The following is a 15,957-nucleotide window of genomic DNA, read 5'->3' on the forward strand; positions in this document are numbered from 1 at the left end:
GGAGGTCGGCGGCTGGCCTTCGCTGGCTATAAGTACGGAACGGCGCGCGCCCTTCCAGTCCATTCCTCCTTGCTCCTCCTTCTTCCCGATCCTTGCTCCGTCTTGCCGCGATGGCTCCGATCCACCGGTTCTCGATGGCAGAGAAGGGAAAGGCTCCCCGAGAGGGACCAGACCCACTCCCGCCGAAGAAACGGCTCGTCCACCGTGGCACGGACAAGGGGGCCCTTCAGGTGGTGTCGAGGCCTTGGGGCGAGCTGGCGCCGCCGGGGTTCCCGCTTCCATTGTACGCCCATGTCGAGGGCCCCGAAGGAGCTGATGCTGACTGCCACGGGCGGCGCTGCCGTCGGCGCCGACGGGTCACAAAGGTGTGGGTTGTCCCTCCTGGGGTCCACACCGAGGGCTCCTCCCAAGAGTTCGTGCTCCATGTCGCCATCCCTCTTCAGTCTTGGATCCGCCTTCCTCCCTTCTTCGCCTCCATCATCCCGCAGGGGAGCCCCTGGAGCTCTGGCTGTAGCACGCCGGCTGCAGCACCCTCGCGACCGAGGCAGAGGTCGCGGTCGTCGCCCCGGGCGAGGTCTACATGACTCGGGGCTGGAGAGAGATCGCTCGGGTTTGCAGGACAAGGGGTGTCTTCGCGATCCACTTGGACTACGACGGTGCTTCGGTGATGCTCTTCAAGGTCTTCGATGCGAGCGGGCGCCGGCTGCAGTGCTGCCCCAGGGAAGGCGGCCGGGACCCTGCTGCGATGAGGACTGGGCTTGCCAACCGCTCCCTTGGTGGCTCCTCAGGCGGTGGAGACGTCAGAGGTTCCAATGACTCCGGCGAGCGCTTCGCGACTCCGGAGACGAGTGACGACAGCTACGAGCCCCCGAGCCGGCGCCGCTCCTGGAGCAGGGCGGGCTCGTCAAGCCGCCGTCGACTCTGATCTGGATGGGGTTGGCGTCGATGCTTGATGGCCCACTGTTGATGATGGCGTCTTTTGCACGGATGCGCGTAGTTTGCGTCCCTTTAGGTTTTGTTCCCTGCGAGGAACCAAAAACGCGCCCCGCGGGGGCTTGTAAGGTGCCTGTGATCCTGTTTTGTTAATATAACCCTTGTCGTAGAATTGCGCGAGTTGCTCATCCCGTCTTAGCTCAGTCCTCCCTTTCGAACCTCACGAGGGCTTGGTGCTCTGCGCCGACAGGTCCCAGTCCCAAGGCGGCTTCAGCCGTCGCTGGTATGCCAGGTCGCGATGCCGTGGTCAAGGCCAGGAGGTGAGCGACCCGGAGTCCGGTAAGAGCCCCTGAGTCGCGATTCTCAGGAAGTCCCCTTTGGCGCCCAAGCAGCCGTCGCTTGGTGAGAAAGGAGAGCGGCATCGCTAACAAGGGATATCATTAGTGCGGAGATGGTGCCACGGTAGCTGGTGCTTTCGGGTGATGACTTATCTCGGGGATCAGGGGCCGCTCCCTGGTGTGTCACTAGGTCTGCGCATCGGCAGGCGTGAGGTTGCTCGGCGAGGTCCTCATGCGTCTCTCCCCTCTCGCCTTTGCTCCCATTTCTGCTCTACGTCCTCGGGTCCCGGCCCTCAAGCGAGTCTCAGCCGTCGCTGGTATGCCAGGTCGCGATGCCGTGGTCAAGGCCAGAGGGTGAGGGCTGGAGAGCCAGTAAGAGCCCTGAGTCGCGATGCTCAGGCACCCCCCTTTAACGTGCAAGCAGTTCGCGCGGACGAGAGCGAAGGAGACACCACAAGAGCCTCGCCTGACACAGCTCCTTCAGGAGGTCCTGCAGGTCCAACATAGAGAAAACAAGGGGTTGCCATGACAATTGACAGTCAGCCGTTGGTTGCTTCCGAGGGGTAGCGAGGCACTGAAGGCTTGACGAGGTGACGCTATGCGGGGCTGCCACGGCCAAAGCTCAGCCATCCAGGTTTGTCGGCGTTGCAGGGACGGACCCATGCGCAAGCGTCGTGCCGTTTGGGAGCAGCTCCGTTAGTTGGCTTTAGCTGAGCAGGCAACTAGGTAAAACACATTAGCCGCGAAGGAGTGGATTCGTTCAAATAGATGCTGGGAATGCGGAGATCACTCGGTCAGGCCCGAGTGACTTGGGGGTCATGCAGCCCGAGGGGCGCCCCCAACAAGGTAAGCTAACAACATGGAATAAAAAGGGATACACACCGTAGGGACGGACCCACGCGGCCTGGGAATAATGCAGCCCTGGGGGCGCTCCCAGCTGGAAGTAAAACTCGAAGGATGTCACCTGATGACGCTGAAGACGGAAGGGTGTTGGTGTAGCAGGCTCGGTGGGCTGCGGAAGCCGATCCTCATGAGCCCCCAGGCCCAGGGGCCTCGGGAGGCTCCGGAGGCGCTGGCGGCTCCTCGCGGACCATCTCCATCTCCGCCAGGGCTGCGGAGCGCCTGGCCTCTCGTGCCTCCGTGGTGCCCCTTATGAGGCGCTGGTACGTGTCAGCCGCGCTCGGCAAGCCGTAAGGCATGCGAACGTAGCTGTGGGGTGGACCTCCGCAGCGCCCCACTCGCGAGGGCCAGAGGCGCTCCAGGGAGGCGACTCGGTTGAGCCCTGGTACGTCGATGCAGACGAGCAGCCCGCCATCCTCGCCTGGATGGGGGGCCACTGCTGGTAGGCGATGGCCGCCTCTGATGACCCTTGACTCCTGTAACTCCTGAATGGCCTTGCTGACGAACTCCTGAGGGCCTGGATCTCCTTGCCTCGCTCCTTCTGGAGGGAAACATGCTTCGAAACACGCCTCCAGGTGGTGCCCAGGCACCTCCCTCGTGACCCTAGCTAGGTCGGTGGCCCTCCAGGGGAGAGCCCCCGAGCCCTGCCTGAGGAGGGCGCTGGGCGTGCTTTCCTATGCGATGGAAGGAGGTTCCCCCTGGGCAGGCACGGGCCCAGAGGGGCCTGCCTCCTGAGGGGCCAGGCCGGATGATGTCTTCTTCTTATTAGGGGCGGTCTCGGGAGGCCTCCTGCTTCCACGGTCCGGGTCTTCCAGTGAGGCGGCCTGAAAGGCTCATTCCAGGGAACACACCGCGTCCTTCTCTTCGCAGGGCACCGTGATGACTCCACCGCTTCCTGGCATCTTGAGGACGTTGTAGCCGTGGTGAGTTACGGCCATGAACTTGGCCAGCGCTGGGTACCCAAGGATGGCGTTGTACGGCAGGCGAATGTGAGCGACGTCGAAGTCGATGAGCTTGGTGTGGTAGTTGTCGCGTGCCCCGAAGGTGACAGGGAGGCGGACCTGCCCGATCGGGACCGTGGAGCCGTTGGTGATACCGGAGAAAGGCTTGGTTGGCTGAAGCTGGCTGTAGGGCACTTGGAGGTTGTTGAATGTTTCCACGGACCGGACGTTGAGCCCTGCCCCGCCATCGATGAGGGTCTTGGTGACCACCACGTTGCTGATGATTGGGGAACAAAGCATCAGGAGGACTCCGGCCGTAGCCGCACACTTGAGCTGATCTGCTGAGCTGAACGTGATGGCGCACGCCGACCACCTAAGAGGGCGTGTGGCTTCGAGCCTGGGGAGGACTGCGTTCACTTCGCGGGCGAACTGCTTGAAGATGCTTTGAAAGGCTGGGGCTTGAGCCCCGCCCAGGATGCAGGCGATTGCGCGCGGCTCCTGGAAGCCCCCAGCCTCCTCGTCCTGGTGGCGGTCCTCATTTCTCCTTGGCTGCGGCGGCAGCGGTGGGAGGCCTGCGTTGCCTTGCGGGCGATCCTCGCGAGGCTGATCCCTCCAGCCTCCCTCGCGAGGCGGGTCTTGCCAGCGATCCTCACGAGGTTGATCGCGCCACCCTTGGCGCGGGCCACGGTCTTCCCAGCGTCCTGCATTGCTTCCTCCTCTTCGGCCGTAGCCCCGGTCACCGCAGTCGGGGCGACGACCGATCCTTCCTTCATGCACGGCTCGGAGTTCTTGACATTCATTGGTGTTGTGGGTGTGGAGGTCATGGTACACACAGTACTGGCTGCCCTTGGAAGGTTCGGGTTGATCTCTGCCCCGCTTGGTGTCTGGTTCTGCCGCGAGCACGACAGCCCCCTTGCGCTTCACATCCTTGCCTTGAGCTTCTTCTCTTCTGGGTCTGCGGCAGGCAGCTCGAGGAGGGAGAGGCGCCCTTCCTCAGCCCTGGCGCACTTGTTTGCCACGTTGAACAGCTCCAAGGAAGTGCACAGGTCTTCATGCATCGCCAGCTCCTCCTTCATCTTGACGTCGCGCACGCTGTCGGAGAAGGCTGAGATGATGGCCTCTTCAATCGCCTTGGGAATCTTGAGGCGTGCGTTGTTGAAGCACTGGATGTACTTCTGCAGGGTCTCCCCGGGTTGTTGCTTGATGTGGCGCATGTCGCTCACAGCGGGTGGCCGGTTGCGAGTGCCTTGGAGGTTGGCGATGAAGCGGGTGCGCATCTCGTCCCAGGAGGAGATTGTGCCTGGAGCCAGGTTCAGGAGCCAGGTGCGGGCCCCGTCCTTGAGCGCCATGGGAAACCAGTTCGCCATGACCTTCTCGTCTCCGTTGGCAGCTTCGATGCTCAGCTCGTAGAGCAGGAGGAACTCCGCAGGGTCGGCCGTGCCGTCGTAGCGAGGAGGCAGGTCTGGCTTGAACTTGCCGGGCCACGCGACACTGCGTAGTTTGGTGGTGTAGGCGCGACAGCCTGCTGTGGCCACGGGAGGCCTTGGGTGACGGAGAGCCTGGTCTTGCATGTCCCCACGTCCTGCAGCTGAGAGCAGCGCGGGGTCTTGACGCGCGGGAGCAGGAGCATGGTCGTGACGTGCTGGAGCAGGGAGCGCCCGGGCAGCCTCTTGCGGGCGAGGGACTTCTTGGCAGCTCTGTTCTAGCCCCGCTGGCACCTGACGGAGCGGGTTCCGCCCAGGGGCCGCGCGCCTTCGAGCCATGGCGTCTTCTTGAGGAGGAGGCGGCCAGGGCACCGCCGGAGCCTCGTCGCCCGCGCGGGGTGGGGTGCGGTGCAGCGGAACGGACGGCGCAGAAGATCCCCCTGCGGCACGGACGAGCTCGGCGACGCGGTCGAGCCATTCGTCGTAGACATCGTCGATGGGACAGTAGCGCAGGAGCTCGTTTGCCGCGATGAGCGCGGCCCGAGCCTCCATGGGCGCGCGAAGCGCGCGGGACGAAGATCCAGCCGGGGCGAGCGAGGGAGTTGCGGTGCGGCCGTCTTGCTGCACGGAAGGATGCTGGGACGATGCTTGCTGTTCGTCCCCTGCTGGGCCGGTGGCGGCGTTGACGGCAGGTGACGAGGAACGGCGAGGACGCCCGCCGACAGGGGCCGTCTGGGCGACGCGGGAAGCGAGGGCTGCCCGGCGCTCCGCACGGGCCCGACGAGCGTCAGACATGGGCGCGATGGTCGGAGGAGAACGGGGTGGTGAAAGACGAATTCCGGCGCACCCCTACCTGGCGCGCCAAATTTCGGATTTCGGGTTTCGGCAGACCCTTGAGGTTCGAACACTTGGGTGCGTGCGGAGATTTCGCCTCCTACCTACCTGCACCCCTCCGCCATGCTAGGATCTAAACTACCGAAAGAACAACACAAGAGACATAGGGTTTATACTGGGTCGGGCCACCATTGTGGTGTAATACCCTACTCCAGTGTGTGGTGTGTGGATTGCCTCGTGGGCTGATGATGGTGAACAATACAAGGAAGAAAGGCCTCGCGAGGGCCTGTTCTTGGCTGGGGCGATGAACTGCTGGGTGGAGTTCAGTCACCTTTCTCTCTCTCTCTCTCTCTCTCTCTCTCTCTCTGCTTCCAACCAACCGAAAAACCCCTTTCGCCCCCTTGCTCTGTGGGTGGCTAGTCCTATTTATAGAGGCCCTGGTCCTCTTCCCAAATATTGAGCGGGAAGGGAGCCAACAATGGCAGGATAATTTGAAGGGGGACAGCAAGTATCAGCTATCCTGACAAAAGTAGTCTTCGCCTGCGCAAAGCTTTGGTGATGACGCCGTCTTGGGCTCCACGATGACCTCCATCTCGTAGTCCTCCTGGTCTTGGTCTCGTTACACCGAAATGGCAACCTTTGCCTGATGGCTCGGTACTCCGCAGCTGCGCTTGCCCCCTTTGCACCAAAGAGGAAAGGAGGACGCTGCGCGGGCTGGCACCCGCCTGGCGCCCTGAGTCGTCATGGCTTGCGTCACGGGCACCTCGTGAGGTACCCCGCCTTGATCTCTCCGCTTCCTCGTGAGCCAGCCTGATGAGGCCGTGCCTGAGGAAGCTCCGCGTCGTCCGCCCCGCGAGGCTTGGCCCCTCGCGAGGGTCTTGGGTTTGTGTTGGTGAAGATGGGCCGTGCTGGGCCCCCCTTTGAGCCACGCCGCAGGCCGTAGGCAGGCAAGTCTGGGGACCCCCGTTCCCAGAACGCCGACAAAGATGATAGACCTCGGACCCTTATTCCTTCCAAGTTGGGGAAGCAGGCTGGTGGTATTCGTGGTACTCCGAAAACCCCTTGCTACAGGAAGGATGATGTAGTCGAAGCAGTCGAAGCAGAAGTGATTTCGTCCGATGATGATTTTGAGAAGATTGCTTGCCCGAAGAATGCTAAATGTGCTGCTGGTACTGTTGCTGGTAGAGGTGGGAAGAATGCTGTCATCACCAAGAGGAAACCGATAGTTGAGTCTGGGAACATAACTTCCTCCAAGAGAGAATCAATATTGCCTTTGAAGTGGCGTTCTCCTGTCGCTCCCCTGAAAAAATACAGTTACCCTCATCTATCCGAGGCCCGGAAGTTGAAACAGTATGTGCTGAGTATAGACGGTCTGGAGAAGTATTCTGAGTGAGTTTTCTTCTTCTTTAACTTTGTTGCTGCCAGAGATGCTACTCTCTGTTTGAAACTTCTGTTGTTGTAGTATGTGGGCTTCTGTTGATTTCTCCCTTGCCTTGGAGTTATAGTGTCTGAACTTCTGTTTGTTGTATTGTCTGAACTGCCGTTGTTGTAGTATCTGAACTTCTGTTTTATGTCTCCTCTTTCCTTTTGAGTTATAGTGTCTGAACTTCTGTTTGTTGTTGTATCTGAAGTTCTAATATTTTTTACCATCCTTTTGTATTCTGCAGGACAAGCTACTTCATGTTTACCATCCTTGCGAATGTGATTGACCTCACAGGACGTGTCCTTTATACGCTTTTCGGTGAAGGGCAGCATATGGAAGGCGACATAATGGATTATCTCATCAATTTGTGGAAGGATAAGCCGAAGACCTCTGAGATTTTCACTAGTGCTGAGAGGGTTGTACTTAGTCCCTACTTCATACAGGTTTTAGTTCTTTGCACCCCTATCTCCTTCTTTTTGCCTTAGTTTTGTTGTAGTAGCATTTGGGAGGTGTTTTAATTGTGTTTTTGTGAATGCATAGTGTTGGAAATATGCCCTAGAGGCAATAATAAAAGTATTATTATTATTATATTTCCTTGTTCATGATAATTGTCTTTTATTCATGCTATAATTGTGTTATCCGGAAATCGTAATACATGTGTGAATACATAGACACCAACATGTCCCTAGTAAGCCTCTAGTTGACTAGCTCGTTGATCAACAGATAGTCATGGTTTCCTGACTATGGACATTGGATGTCATTGATAACGAGATCACATCATTAGGAGAATGATGTGATGGACAAGACCCAATCCTAAACATAGCACAAGATCGTATAGTTCGTTTGCTAGAGTTTTTCCAATGTCAAGTATCTTTTCCTTAGACCATGAGATCGTGTAACTCCCGGATACCGTAGGAGTGCTTTGGGTGTACCAAACGTCACAACGTAACTGGGTGACTATAAAGGTATACTACGGGTATCTCCGAAAGTGTCTGTTGGGTTGACACGGATCAAGACTGGGATTTGTCACTCCGTATAACGGAGAGGTATCTCTGGGCCCACTCGGGAATGCATCATCATAATGAGCTCAAAGTGACCAAGTGTCTAGTCACGGGATCATGCATTACGGTACGAGTAAAGTGACTTGCCGGTAACGAGATTGAACGAGGTATTGGGATACCGACGATCGAATCTCGGGCAAGTAACGTACCGATTGACAAAGGGAATTGTATACGGGGTTGCTTGAATCCTCGACATCGTGGTTCATCCGATGAGATCATCGAGGAGCATGTGGGAGCCAACATGGGTATCCAGATCCCGCTGTTGGTTTTGACCGGAGAGCCATCTCGGTCATGTCTACATGTCTCCCGAACCCGTAGGGTCTACACACTTAAGGTTCGGTGACGCTAGGGTTGTAGAGATATAATATTCAGTAACCCGAAAGTTGTTCGGAGTCCCGGATGAGATCCCGGACGTCACGAGGAGTTCCGGAATGGTCCGGAGGTGAAGAATTATATATAGGAAGTGCAGTTTCGGCCATCGGGAGAGTTTCGGGGGTCACCGGTATTGTACCGGGACCACTGGAAGGGTCCCGGGTGTCCACCGGGTGGGGCCACCCATCCCGGAGGGCCCCATGGGCCAAAGTGGGGAGGGGAACCAGCCCATAGTGGGCTGGTGCGCCCCCCTTGGCCTACCCCATGCGCCTAGGGTTGGGAACCCTAGGGTGGGGGGGCGCCCCACCTGGCTTGGGGGGCACTCCACCCCTTGGCCGCCGCCCCCCTAGGAGATCCCATCTCCTAGGGCCGGCGCACCCCCCTAGGGGGCCTATTTAAAGGGGGGAGGGAGGGGCAGCCACACCCTTAAGTCTTGGCGCCTCCCTCTCCCTTGCTACACCTCTCCCTCTCGCAGTAGAACGGCAAAGCCCTGCTGCGGTGACCCCTGCATCCATCACTACGCCGTCGTGCTGCTGGATCTTCATCAACCTCTCTTTCCCCCTTGATGGATCAAGAAGGAGGAGACGTCACGCTTACCGTACATGTGTTGAACACAGAGGTGTCGTCCGTTCGGCGCTAGGATCTCTGGTGATTTGGATCACGTCGAGTACGACTTCCTCATCCCCGTTCTTTGAATGCTTCGTGATCTACAAAGGTATGTAGATGCAATCTGATCACTCGTTGCTAGATGAACTGATAGATGGATCTTGGTGAAACCGTAGGAAAATTTTTGTTTTCTGCAACGTTCCCCAACAGTGGCATCATGAGCTAGGTCTATGCGTAGTTCTTTTTGCACGAGTAGAACACAATTTGTTGTGGGCGTAGATGTTGTCAACTTTCTTGCCGCTACTAGTCTTATTTTGCTTCAACGGTATTGTGGGATGAAGCGGCCCGGACCAATCTTACACGTACGCTTACGTGAGACCGGTTCCACTGACTAACATGCACTAGTTGCATAAGGTGGCTGGCGGGTGTCTGTCTCTCCCACTTTAGTTGGAGCGGATTCGATGAAAAGGGTCCTTATGAAGGGTAACTAGAAGTTGACAAATCACGTTGTGGCTTTCACGTAGGTAAGAAAACGTTCTTGCTAGAACCCTATTGCAGGCACGTAAAACTTGCAACAACAATTAGAGGACGTCTAACTTGTTTTTGCAGCAAGTGTTTTGTGATGTGATATGGCCAAAGTTGTGATGAATGATGAATGATATATATATGATGTATGAGATGTTCATGCTATTGTAATAGGAATCACGACTTGCATGTCGATGAGTATGACAACCGGCAGGAGCCATAGGAGTTGTCTTTATTTTTTTTTATGACCAGCGTGTCATTGAGAAACGCCATGTAAATTACTTTACTTTATTGCTAAACGTGTTAGCAATAGTAGTAGAAGTAATAGTTGGCGAGCAACTTCATGGAGACACGATGATGGAGATCATGATGATGGAGATCATGGTGTCATGCCGGTGACAAGATGATCATGGAGCCCCAAGATGGAGATCAAAGGAGCTATGTGATATTGGCCATATCATGTCGCTATTATTATTTGATTGCATATGATGTTTATCATGTTTTTGCACCTTCTTTACTTAGAACGACGGTAGTAAATAAGATGATCCCTCATAATAATTTCAAGAAAGTGTTCCCCCTAACTGTGCACCGTTGCGACAGTTCGTTGTTTCGAAGCACCACGTGATGATCGGGTGTGATCGATTCTAACGTTCACATACAACGGGTGTAAGACAGATTTACACATGCAAACACTTAGGTTGACTTGATGAGCCTAGCATGTACAGACATGGCCTCGGAACACAGAAGACCGAAAGGTTGAGCATGAGTCGTATAGAAGATACGATCAACATGAAGATGTTTACCGATGTTGGCTAGTCCGTCTCACGTGATGATCGGGCACGGCCTAGTTAACTCGGATCATGTTATACTTAGATGACTGGAGGGATGTCTATCTAAGTGGGAGTTCATTGAATAATTTGATTAGATGAACTTAATTATCATGAACTTAGTCTAAAATCTTTACAACATGTATTGTAGATCAAATGGCCAACGTTTTCCTCAACTTCAACGCGTTCCAAGAGAAAACCAAGCAGAAAGACGATGGCAGCAACTATACGGACTGGGTCCGGAACCTGAGGATCATCCTCATAGCTGCCAAGAAAGATTATGTCCTACAAGCACCGCTAGGTGACGCACCTGTTCTCCCTGCAGAACAAGACGTTATGAATGCTTGGCAGACACGTACCGATGATTACTCCCTCGTTCAGTGCGGCATGCTTTACAGCTTAGAACCGGGGCTCCAAAAGCATTTTGAGAGACACGGAGCATATGAGATGTTCGAAGAGCTGAAAATGGTTTTTCAAGCTCATGCCCGGGTCGAGAGATATGAAGTCTCCGACAAGTTCTTCAGCTGTAAGATGGAGGAAAACAGTTCTGTCAGTGAGCACATACTCACTATGTCTGGGTTACATAACCGCTTGACTCAGCTGGGAGTTAATCTCCCGGATGACGCGGTCATTGACAGAATCCTTCAGTCGCTTCCACCGAGCTACAAGAGCTTTGTGATGAACTTCAATATGCAGGGGATGGAAAAGACCATTCCTGAAGTATTTGCAATGCTGAAGTCAGCAGAGGTAGAAGTCAAAAAGGAACATCAAGTGTTGATGGTGAATAAAACCACTAAGTTCAAGAAAGGCAAGGGTAAGAAAAACTTCAAGAAGGACGGCAAGGGAGTTGCCGCGCCCGGCAAGCAAGCTGCCGGGAAGAAGCCAAAGAATGGACCCAAGCCCGAGACTGAGTGCTTTTATTGCAAGGAAAGTGGTCACTGGAAGCGGAACTGCCCCAAATACTTAGCGGACAAGAAGGCCGGCAAATCGAAAGGTATATGTGATATACATGTAATTGATGTTTACCTTACCAGTACTCGTAGTGGCTCCTGGGTATTTGATACCGGTGCAGTTGCTCACATTTGTAACTCAAAGCAGGAGCTGCGGAATAAGCAGAGACTGGCGAAGGATGAGGTGACGATGCGCGTCGGGAATGGTTCCAAGGTCGATGTGATCGCCGTCGGCACGCTACCTCTACATTTACCTACGGGATTAGTTTTGAACCTCAATAATTGTTATTTAGCGCCAAGTTTGAACATGAACATTGTATCAGGATCTCGTTTAATACGGGATGGCTACTCATTTAAATCTGAGAATAATGGTTGTTCTATTTATATGAGAGATATGTTTTATGGTCATGCTCCGATGGTGAATGGTTTATTCTTAATGAATCTCGAGCGTAATGCTACACATATTCATAGTGTGAGTACCAAAAGATGTAAGGTTGATAATGATAGTCCCACATACTTGTGGCACTGCCGCCTTGGTCACATAGGTGTCAAACGCATGAAGAAGCTCCATGCAGATGGACTTTTAGAGTCTCTTGATTATGAATCATTTGACACATGCGAACCATGCCTCTTGGGTAAAATGACCAAGACTCCATTCTCAGGAACAATGGAGCGAGCAACCAACTTATTGGAAATCATACATACTGATGTGTGCGGTCCAATGAGTGTTGAGGCTCGCGGTGGCTATCGTTATGTTCTCACCCTCACTGATGACTTGAGTAGATATGGGTATGTCTATTTAATGAAAGACAAGTCTGAGACCTTTGAAAAGTTCAAGGAATTTCAGAGTGAGGTTGAGAATCAACATGACAGGAAAATCAAGTTCTTACAATCAGATCGTGGAGGAGAATACTTGAATCACGAGTTTGGCACGCACTTAAGAAAATGTGGAATAGTTTCACAACTCACGCCGCCTGGAACACCTCAGCGTAATGGTGTGTCCGAACGTCGTAATCGCACTCTATTAGATATGGTGCGATCTATGATGTCTCTGACCGATTTACCGCTATCTTTTTGGGGCTATGCTTTAGAGACTGCCGCATTCACTTTAAATAGGGCTCCGTCAAAATCCGTTGAGACGACACCGTTTGAGTTATGGTTTGGAAAGAAACCTAAGCTGTCGTTTCTAAAAGTTTGGGGATGCGATGCTTATGTCAAGAAAGTTCAACCTGAAAAGCTCGAACCCAAGTCGGAAAAATGCGTCTTCATAGGATACCCTAAAGAAACTGTTGGGTATACCTTCTACCTCAGATCCGAAGGCAAGATCTTTGTTGCCAAGAATGGATCCTTTCTAGAGAAGGAGTTTCTCTCGAAAGAAGTAAGTGGGAGGAAAGTAGAACTTGATGAAGTATTACCTCTTGAACCGGAAAATGGCGCAACTCAAGAAAATGTTCCTGAGGTGCCTGCACTGACTAGAGAGGAAGTTAATGATGATGATCATGAAACTTCAGATCAAGTTGCTGCTGAACTTCGTAGGTCCACAAGGACACGTTCCGCACCAAAGTGGTACGGCAACCCTGTCTTGGAAATCATGTTGTTAGACAACGGTGAACCTTCGAACTATGAAGAAGCGATGGCGGGCCCGGATTCCGACAAATGGCTGGAAGCCATGAAATCCGAGATAGGATCCATGTATGAAAACAAAGTATGGACTTTGACTGACTTGCCCGTTGAGCGGCGAGCCATAGAAAATAAATGGATCTTTAAGAAGAAGATAGACGCGGATGGTAATGTGACCATCTATAAAGCTCGGCTTGTCGCTAAGGGTTATCGACAAGTTCAAGGGGTTGACTACGATGAGACTTTCTCACCGGTAGCGAAGCTGAAGTCCGTCCGAATCATGTTAGCAATTGCCGCATTCTATGATTATGAGATATGGCAAATGGACGTCAAAACGGCATTCCTTAATGGTTTCCTTAAGGAAGAATTGTATATGATGCAGCCGGAAGGTTTTTTCGATCCTAAGAATGCTGACAAGGTGTGCAAGCTCCAACGCTCAATTTATGGGCTGGTGCAAGCATCTCGGAGTTGGAACATTCGCTTTGATGAGATGATCAAAGCGTTTGGGTTTATGCAGACTTATGGAGAAGCCTGCGTTTACAAGAAAGTGAGTGGGAGCTCTATAGCATTTCTCATATTATATGTGGATGATATACTTTTGATGGGAAATGATATAGAGCTTTTCGACAGCTTTAAGGCCTACTTGAATAAGAGTTTTTCAATGAAGGACCTTGGAGAAGCTGCTTATATATTAGGCATCAAGATCTATAGAGATAGATCAAGACGCCTCATAGGTCTTTCACAAAGCACATACCTTGATAAGATATTGAAGAAGTTCAATATGGATCAGTCGAAGAAGGGGTTCTTGCCTGTGTTGCAAGGTGTGAAATTGAGCTCAGCTCAATGTCCAACCACGACAGAAGATATAGAAGAGATGAGTGTCATCCCCTATGCCTCAGCCATAGGTTCTATTATGTATGCCATGCTGTGTACCAGACCTGATGTAAACCTTGCCGTAAGTTTGGTAGGTAGGTACCAAAGTAATCCCGGCAAGGAACACTGGACAGCGGTCAAGAATATCCTGAAGTACCTGAAAAGGACTAAGGAAATGTTTCTCGTTTATGGAGGTGACGAAGAGCTCGTCGTAAAGGGTTACGTCGACGCTAGCTTCGACACAGATCTGGATGACTCTAAGTCACAAACCGGATATGTGTATATTTTGAATGGTGGGGTAGTAAGCTGGTGCAGTTGCAAGCAGAGTGTCGTGGCAGGATCTACATGTGAAGCGGAGTACATGGCAGCCTCGGAGGCAGCGCATGAAGCAATTTGGGTGAAGGAGTTCATCACCGACCTAGGAGTCATACCCAATGCGTCGGGGCTGATCAAACTCTTCTGTGACAACACTGGAGCTATTGCACTTGCCAAGGAGCCCAGGTTTCACAAGAAGACCAGGCACATCAAGCGTCGCTTCAACTCCATTCGTGAAAATGTTCAAGATGGGGACATAGATATTTGTAAAGTACATACGGACCTGAATGTAGCAGATCTGTTGACTAAACCTCTCCCTAGAGCAAAACATGATCAACACCAGAATTCCATGGGTGTTCGATTCATCACAATGTAACTAGATTATTTACTCTAGTGCAAGTGGGAGACTGTTGGAATTATGCCCTAGAGGCAATAATAAAAGGATTATTATTATATTTATATTTCCTTGTTCATGATAATTGTCTTTTATTCATGCTATAATTGTGTTATCCGGAAATCGTAATACATGTGTGAATACATAGACACCAACATGTCCCTAGTAAGCCTCTAGTTGACTAGCTCGTTGATCAACAGATAGTCATGGTTTCCTGACTATGGACATTGGATGTCATTGATAACGAGATCACATCATTAGGAGAATGATGTGATGGACAAGACCCAATCCTAAACATAGCACAAGATCGTATAGTTCGTTTGCTAGAGTTTTTCCAATGTCAAGTATCTTTTCCTTAGACCATGAGATCGGGTAACTCCCGGATACCATAGGAGTGCTTTGGGTGTACCAAACGTCACAACATAACTGGGTGACTATAAAGGTATACTACGGGTATCTCCGAAAGTGTCTGTTGGGTTGACACGGATCAAGACTGGGATTTGTCACTCCGTATAATGGAGAGGTATCTCTGGGCCCACTCGGTAATGCATCATCATAATGAGCTCAAAGTGACCAAGTGTATGGTCACGGGATCATGCATTACGGTACGAGGAAAGTGACTTGCCGGTAACGATATTGAACGAGGTATTGGGATACCGACGATCGAATCTCGGGCAAGTAACGTACCGATTGACAAAGGGAATTGTATACGGGGTTGCTTGAATCCTCGACATCGTGGTTCATCCGATGAGATCATCGAGGAGCATGTGGGAGCCAACATGGGTATCTAGATCCCGCTGTTGGTTATTGACCGGAGAGCCATCTCGGTCATGTCTACATGTCTCCCGAACCCGTAGGGTCTACACACTTAAGGTTCGGTGATGCTAGGGTTGTAGAGATATAATATTCAGTAACCCGAAAGTTGTTCGGAGTCCCTGATGAGATCCCGGACGTCACGAGGAGTTCCGGAATGATCCGGAGGTGAAGAATTATATATAGGAAGTGCAGTTTCGGCCTCGGGAGAGTTTCGGGGGTCACTGGTATTGTACCGGGACCACCGGAAGGGTCCCGGGGGTCCACCGGGTGGGGCCACCCATCCCGGAGGTCCCCATGGGCCAAAGTGGGGAGGGGAACCAGCCCATAGTGGGCTGGTGCGCCCCCCTTGGCCCACCCCATGCGCCTAGGGTTGGGAACCCTAGGGTGGGGGGGCGCCCCACCTGGCTTGGGGGCACTCCACCCCTTGGCCGCCGCCCCCTAGGAGATCCCATCTCCTAGGGCCGGCGCACCCTCCTAGGGGGCCTATATAAAGGGGGGGAGGGAGGGGCAGCCGCACCCTTAAGTCTTGGCGCCTCCCTCTCCCCTGCTACACCTCTCCCTCCCGCAGTAGAACGGCGAAGCCCTGCTGCGGTGACCCCTGCATCCATCACCACGCCGTCGTGCTGCTGGATCTTCATCAACCTCTCCTTCCCCCTTGCTGGATCAAGAAGGAGGAGACGTCACTCTTACCGTATGTGTGTTGAACACGGAGGTGCCGTCCGTTCGGCGCTAGGATCTCCGGTGATTTGGATCATGTCGAGTACGACTTCCTCATCCCCTTTCTTTGAACGCTTCTGCGCGTGAT

Source organism: Triticum urartu, chromosome 3 (genome assembly GCF_003073215.2).
Source record: "Triticum urartu cultivar G1812 chromosome 3, Tu2.1, whole genome shotgun sequence".
In the NCBI taxonomy this organism is placed as follows: domain Eukaryota; kingdom Viridiplantae; phylum Streptophyta; class Magnoliopsida; order Poales; family Poaceae; genus Triticum; species Triticum urartu.